The sequence below is a fragment of the Scomber scombrus genome, chromosome 6, assembly GCF_963691925.1.
Source record: "Scomber scombrus chromosome 6, fScoSco1.1, whole genome shotgun sequence".
In the NCBI taxonomy this organism is placed as follows: domain Eukaryota; kingdom Metazoa; phylum Chordata; class Actinopteri; order Scombriformes; family Scombridae; genus Scomber; species Scomber scombrus.
Genome location: NC_084975.1, coordinates 10,265,857 through 10,274,394, shown reverse-complemented (window position 1 = coordinate 10,274,394; position 8,538 = coordinate 10,265,857).

Sequence of the window (8,538 nt, the reverse complement as noted above, 5' to 3'; positions counted from 1 at the left end):
CGATGTGCTCCTGAGACACTAGCGATAATTAATCAAGTCACACAGGAATGCAGTTATTGCTGATGGAAAGTTAGCTAACGGTGAAACTGTTTGGGTCTGCATTTTCAGGCAGTCTCAATCAATCTGTCATGTTCCAAAGATGGTAGAGAGTAATGAATATGAATTGGTGTACCAGAATGAATGAGTTTTCAACCTTTATATTGGCAGAATGCCCTCAGGAGGATGTCACCTGCAATGAGCCGTTTTATAGCCCTCCACACTAGCCCTCCTGCATACCAAGCAGGGCCAATTGGCTGTTAGAGTGTGATGGATGTCTGTATACATTGTTGGAGGTTTTACACCATATTGACAGCGTGGTAATCACAGTCCTAATTAAAGGTGATTAACTTTGCTCTTTTACACCAGCTGAGGCACCAAGTGTTAAAGCTCAAAGACTAAGATGTTAGCAACAAAAGCTAGGCAGTTGTCGCATACACTGACTGACAGATTGTTGTAATGACTACTGCTTTTCTAAATGTTTAGGTTGCTGAATTTAATCTTAAAGGGAACATGTTAGGCCCGAGGACACAACAGTCAGGTTTAAATCACTGCAAACCTAATACTAAATGACTCCACTAGGAGTCATAACAAACATGATGAGTGCCTGCAGCTCCGTCAAGCTCTGATGAACACATGAAATGGGTTTCATAGCCTGGCTTTAGGGTTTAGAAGGGTTTATACACAGATATACATAAAAACCTGCACACACACACGCATGCCCACATGCACACTCTTTTTAAATGGTGCCACGTCCAAACCTGCAAGCCGAAAATGCCAAATGTCAAAGTGTCCCAAGTGGTTTATTAAAGCCCTACTGATGAAATGCAACCAGTTCAAATGCTTTATATCATTCATAAATCTCTCTGCCTAAATACTCATCAAATGCTAACTTTTATTCCACAGATGTTTTGTAGACATATGGCAATCCTTTGAGGAATCTAACATGTGATCATCATTGTCAAAAACATTATCAGACATTCTTTTCACAAATTGATTAACTATAGTAGTAGAAAAAGTATATTGGTCATTATATAGATATTTAGCCCTGAACAAGGCAGCTGTAACAGATGGCTAAACTTTCATTCTGCAACTGTGTTCTCTAGGCATTAAACTTTGGTGCAGACTGTCCCATTAACTTCTATCCAACATCGAAATATTTGTTGCGCATTGTTTTTAATGATTCATATTCCACAAACTCTCCACACTTTTGCTTAATACTATGTGCCTAAAAGGCACGTTGCACATCAATCTGTTGCTGCAGTCTTTTTATAATGAGATGGAGATCAGTGATGATAGGGCTAACAAAACAAACAGCTGTGACCGAGCCGCACACACATGCTGACAGACGGCTCTTATTGAAAACAAGTGAGCGATAAGAGCTTCATTATAAAGGCTCACAATATATAACAGGTCAGTGTTGAGAGGCAGTTAATCTACCTGAATAGATAGTACTAAAGAGGCTTTCTATTTCTAGTAGTATTTCAGATATGAAGACTGATGATTAGTCAGCCTTTTGACAAGTTGGAGAATCCTGTAATACAATTGTTATCCATGAGGCAAAACCATATGTGCGTACCAGTTGAGTGAGAATATCTCTCATTTAGACTTGTGGTCTCACTAACTTGTCATTGTGTTAACAAACACTTCATAAGTGAGAGGAATGTGTTATTGTTGAGCCTGTGTTGAGCCTGTGGAGAAAAGTTATATTTGAATTAAGCTGAATGGTCTTTATGAGTGGCTGTAGTTGTTTGCATGCTCAATGGGTGTTAGACTCAAGACTTGGGATCAACTATCTCAGCATCTTGTATTGTATGAGGAGAATGTAGATAGTTGTAACAGCCATAGTCATCTGCATACTTTATACCGGATGTTTGTAGCAAAAAGGAGACAGTGAGCTTTGAAGATGAGGCTCTCAATTCACAAGTCTATCTGTATTACAGTTGTAACTTACTGTTTGGTCACAAAGCCACAAGGGTAATACCATGCACATAAGAGGTCAAAATGAGTTTGAATGAGGATATATCCAGGAGTTCAAAATAGAGCCCCTCCTCCTTGGCTTGGAAATGAAACAGTGATGTCGCAGCATCAGATTAGGATGTGTTCTTGGATAGCTTGTTTTGACACAGCAGGTTGATCTGATTTGAAGAAACCCACAAGAAAAACCCAGAGCAATGCATTAAATATTGGTAATAGCTTGGAAATGTCTCAGAACCCCAGGCTGAAGAAGGTGGAAGAAATAGCAACTGGGCAGCATACATTAAACTGGATGCAATGGATCAAGATCATTTGGATCACATCAGAGCCAGAAATAGATTTATTGCCAAGTAGGTTCTCATATACAAGGAATTTGCTGTGGTCTGATGATGCATAACAATAAACAGTGCAAGGACAAAGCAGGCAAGTACTGCATGATACAAGACACATAAGTAACATTTATAATAGAAGACAAGAAAAAAAGTCAAGATATTATTTCATAGTGTATATTTCTATGACACAAAGTCTACATGAAGGTCAAAATGATAAAGTGAAAAGATTCTCTATCAATGACCCATTGAAAAGTTTAGCTAAAGTGGTACCCTGCAGTGGTTGTCCCACTAGGGGAATGGATTTTTTTGCTGTTGCAAGTTTGCTGTCTTCTTGAAATATCAGTGCAGCATTAAAAGGAGCCAGTGGGCCTGTTACTGGGTTCCACAGTGTTCCATTTCCATGCATTTTCTGCTGGGTCATTAAATATAGATTTTCACTCCAGAGAGTGTCACAACTGCAGGAACTTGTGGGAGAGAGGAAAACAGGAGGGAGGAAGAAAGAGAGCAAGGGCTGTGTGCAAGAAAACTGCAGCAAGGCACAAACATTTAACTATCTGTGTACTGGAAAATGTTGGATACAGACAATAACCTTGTCAATTTTGTTTCCCATTATCACTATCACAGATCCTTAAGAAGTGCACAAAATGTGTTTATGATTATTTTTTACTTTATTGCTGACTGACTTAATACAAAAATAGCCTCACATCCAATAAAAGAACCCCACAGTTTTTTTAATTTTAGCTCTTTAGGCTTTGTTTTCATTCCCTTGTCTCCATTACTGGTAAAACACTGGTTGTGTGTCAAATATCCAGAGCCTGCCCTAAAACAACTGAAACTTAAGCAATTCATACAGTCAGTATAGATCACAGATGGCATGTGACATCTGTAATATTCAAGGCCAAATGATGTAGGTCATTCCCCTAATGCCCTCCTACATGGCTGTAACATCACTCACCCAACTGCTCAGCATGACCTCAATTTTTAACAGAGTGAGGTTGTGGGAAAGGCAGAAACAGTGACTGCTACAACTGTGACACAGCCTTTTGAGCAGCTATTTTGGGGAAATTCTTCTTTTTAAAGACTTTATTTAAAAGATAAAATAAGGTTTTTTGGAGTTCTTCTGTGGTGAGAGTGCACAGACTATATCAGGTGTTCCAATTTCAGAGGTCTCCACCATTTCAATACAGAATTAACTAAAAAAAGTGGTTTAGCTTTGCACAAAGACATGAAGCAATCCCAGGTCTGGATCTTGGTCTGTTTTGCTGGTTCTCAATCTCTAGAAATAAAGCATGAATCCAAGTTTCAGCATGTGTCTAATGCATGTTGTATGATTGTGTGTGTATGTTTCCATTTGCCAGTTACCTGCATAATTTTAAATCACCAAAAAGAGAAACTTTATGACAATATTCTTTGTCAACATATGAACAAATGAACATATGATTGACTGCCTTCGTGTTATATGTTCACATAACTGCAGGAGGTTTGTTTGTTTCATCTTCAGAGACACATGGAACACATAACTTCCTGATTTGCCATGTATCTTTCCAGGTTCCACCAAAAAGACAAATACAAAGCACATTCAAAAGATATTGGAATGAGAAAAGCTATGTGTTATCTATGTACAGTAGGTGTGTGTGGTGGAGATATTGGCGCAGGGGATGAGATGTAGCAGGAGTTTGTGTGAGCATGCTGTACTTTCCTGTTGCTCCCATGTGAGTTTACTCAAACCACCACCTTGCCTCATCAAAGTCAAAACACATGCGACAGTTATTTAATTCAGTCGACTTCATTTGATCCATTTCCAATGCAGAGACCTATCCCACAGAGTGCTCCGAGGAGCAGCTGCTAATGAGTTGGAAAAACAAGGCTTTGTCTTTGAAGCAACACTATAATGTGAGCAAAAGTCTGTGGATGTATGATACATGCAATTTGGCAAGTTTTCTGTCTTGGGAATATAAAAATACACCAGTATGCAAGTCGTACTCGCAGTGCCTCCAGCAATGATCAATGAACTCTGTATGGAAAGACTAATGTGTTTATTACTTTCTTATGTTTTCTCACATTGATTTGATCCCTGTCTTCATGTGTATCTGCGTGAGAGTTGATCTGAAGTATGCAATGTAATGCTATTTTACTTGCATCACCCACTATAATAAGAAAACACAGCTTAATTAATTAATGTTTCAACTGAGGGTTCTGGCTTCACACCAGCTGAGACCATTGTTTTAGGTCAATGCAATGCTCCAGCGTCCAACAGCTAAAGTCCACATCATCTGCTATAAACCTCAAAAATCACCATGACTCATTTAAATGCCAGTGTAAACACAGTTTATCATAAGTAGCCAATCACTGCCTTCGTCACCAATCCGTGATTGCAGGGCATCTAACAAACCGGCTAAAAACAATCTCACACAATCAGGCTTCACTTAACCACAACACGCGAAGAGAGCCTAATAAAGTTTCCAGTCAACCTTTGATCTGTCAATCATCTCATCATACACCGTGCTGCAGCAGGCGTGAATGATGGCTACATCTGCTCTTAGCCTCAGCCTCGCTTCACAACACTGGGGTCTAATCAACACAGAAACAAAACAGAGCCACAACAACACAGCTACTGTGCTAAAAACAGCAACAGCGTTTTACCATAGTGCGTGTGAGCAGAATTATTCAGTATTTGGTCTAATGCTGAGATAACAGACAGCAAACACTGTGGACAATCACTGTGCCAGTCTTCAAGGGAAGCAAATTTTAATAAGAAGTTATCAGGTCCACCGTTGCTTTGTGTCTTATCAGGGAGAGTGAGAGGAATACATAAGGCTGGTCTTGCAAACTGTCAGAGAGAGACTGATGAATTGTGGAAAGCAAGCCATCAGCAGCAGAGCATCAGTTCTTAGACCTGATGGAAAACAACACACTGATGACCAGCAGTAATGAGGTCCCAGGCTTACCTGCCTCACAGAGCCAAATGATCCACCTGGGTACCAGTCTGACTATTAGCCTACTACCTAAGGTCTGACTCTGACTGGATAAGTAGACATATGTGGTTGTTTGTTACTCCTGTGTGCTTCAGTGTAGCAATATGAGTTCACCGCTTTCTCAAAACTACCACAAGGCACTTAATTATCAGGCCTGTCTTCTTGCAAGCAAGCCAGGGTTACCACACATACTGGTTGGTTTGGTGTAGTTAACAGGCAGTTGAGGTTTGGCTGCATCAGTACATATAAAAAGACAGATACCACCGGTGTTTTGATGGGGATTATTGCATTGCACTGTAGACTTTTCCTCATGGGTGTTGTTCATGAGCTTAAAACATACAGAGTCCTTCTTCAGAACTGTATTACCATCATGAGCTTCTGTAATATCTGATCTGTTTCCATCTATATAAATCCCAAAATCAAATCAGCTACATACAGGAAGCCAAGGAGTAAACATAATTGGATGACATATGAGGCACTGCCATATTATGACTGAGCAGCTAGTGAAGGTTGGAAAATACAGAAAACTTCTTCATAGAACCCTTCAGCAGATGAAGCTGAGATATACTTTGATCAAATACTTCAACAGTTTCACAGGACATGTTTTCTCTGACTGGGTAAAGTGTCTGTAAGCTACAGGAAAAATATTGTTATTTTTCAAAAAGAAGTAGGTAGACAATTTTCCACATCAGCTGTTGTGACATGTTGTAGTGGAGGTGTGGAGGTGTAAGAACCAGTTGGTTGTTACTGTTGAAGAATGATTTTGACAGCCTTGTACATACACATAGACACTTGACACTGAACAGCAGTCATGGTTAACTTTACAAATGACTGATAAAAGACACAGTTTTCCATCTGTTGCCTTGCTATTTGATGTTGGCACAAGTTGATTCTGAAGAAGAATCTGCTCATTGGTAAACCTACACATACTTGAGGAATTTATGTAAGACCAAAACAAAGGCAAAATCCAGCTACTATGAATATAGTTTTCATAGGGATCTTCATAAAACTAACAAAAGCTTCATAAACCAGATACAATACACAATTAATATTGAAATTATTTCTAATTGAGGCAAATGAAAACTCTCTGTCTTTGCTTTAGTAACATATTGTCCAGTTTTCACAAGGGTGAAAACTTTGTCAGTGGTGATATCAGTTACAGTCACAGTATGCATTGTAAGTACATCACTAACCTCTTCAGACCTTCTGCTTCTTCTTATGATTTGAGTCAGTGAAATGTTATTCCAGTTGAGGATGAGATAAAAGGTTGGATGTAGGATCTTATTTTGGCCACTGAATTAAACCCCACAAGTCAAACTCTGTGTATTTGGGGTATTTTTGCAAAGGTAGGTGAAGGTCTGCACTCTGTTCCTTATCAAAGCTCATTGGTTACACTAGACAGAAAAGCTGCTCTAAGTTTTATCTGCACCACAGTTCATGTATGAAAAGTCATATTTGCTTTCAGCGAACTGACAAGAAACATATGAAACTGTGAGAAAATATATGTTCACTTGGCTGCTGAAGCTGAACCCACCTTGAACTCTGTGCAAACAGACATGAGAAGAACAAATGCTAAACCAAAATCAAACAAGTGTAAGGCAGGCGAGAGAGTGGGAGGATAAACGGAATATGGCTGGAATATTTATTAAATTTTGCTTCCTGTGAACTGAAGGAATAAGCAAAGCGGTTAATACAAGAGCGCTAATCTTTAAGCAGCTGTCCGAGCTGAATAATAAACTGTAAGCACATAATTAAACAACATCTGACAGTTGTTCCAGTTGTTTTTACTGTACACTGAAGCTAATGAAGTCCAAGTCACTGGCTGCTTCTGTTATTTCTGTATTTGTGTGTTCATGTATGTGTGTGTAACTACAATTCAGAAAGTTCATGCTAGAATGAAAAAGACAGTACTACCTAATTAAGCTTCACAAGGCTGTAGTGTCCTCTCGAAGATAATGACTCCTTCTTATGCGCATGCACGTACACACACACACACACACACACACACACACACACACACACACACACACACACACACACACACACACTACATCAGAAGGGAGGAAGCAATTATTGTAACTGTGGACAATAGGCTATTAGCATTGATCTTAGCGCTGCTCTTTTATCAGAAAAAAGTGACAAGGTATTTTCAGTGGCAATCAATTGTGAAGTGATAAAAGACCAAAAGATACACATCAGAGAGAGGCAAAATGAGGTAATTGAAGAGATTTCACTGCATCTTAGATTCTGACCCTCTCACTGTGAAGCTGAGGAGAAGCGATGACCCAGTGAAAAAGCCGAGTCATCTGCTGCCTTTGTCAGAAATGATACAGCACATTATAGGAGGGTAATTACTCTGAGATCAAAGAACATCTTAGCAGTAATCTGCTTGACTGCATGATCAATTGTCTGTGTGGTGAAATATTGATCTCCATGTTCAAGACACGAAACGTGTGGGGTTGTCAGGTGTGTATGTATATGTAGCTGCCTGAATACATACAGTAATATAATGTTTACATGTTTACATGCATTATGCACATGCATTTAACTGGTTTATGTATGTGTTTGGTGGCACAAGGTGTGGGCAGTGAAAAGAGCAGTTGGGTAGGTTTCCACCCTGGTGCCTGCTCCCTGCTGGGTGAGTGTTTGCCTGCCCTCTCTGCTGAATAATGTAACAAGTGGTGAGTGGTGTGGGTGGTAGAGACGGATGGCCTCTTCTCGAAATAGACTCGAGTGGAAAAGCAGAAGACTTCACAGAAGAGATAGACTAGCACATGCTTAGTTATGAAACTGTTCTGACGGCAGTGGCATTCTGGAGTAAAATATAGAGAATGAGCCAAAACTACTGCAGTGTGTGTAGTATCTGTGTAGTTGGTATAACAAGATATCTATTAAGTAAAGGTTAAAAAACTGAAAATTGCAAACACAGCACTAGCAGAACTTCACAACATGGGACTACAGTAGTTTCATTTTCATTAGGGAGATACTGAACAGCTGGGAGAGGAAAGAAGAACCAAGGAGAAGGGTGTGTGTGTGTGTGTCAGTGTGTGTGTGTGTGTGTGTGTGTGTGTGTTTGAGGTTGTCCTGGTTCATCTCTGGAGTGAGCAGAGCAGGTGAAGCATATAATAGGCGTATAATAGCACTTCCTCGCACTCTTGTGTGCAACCTGAGCACAGAGCGTCCTCGGTTTTCCACATAGAGTGGACCAACTCCAACTT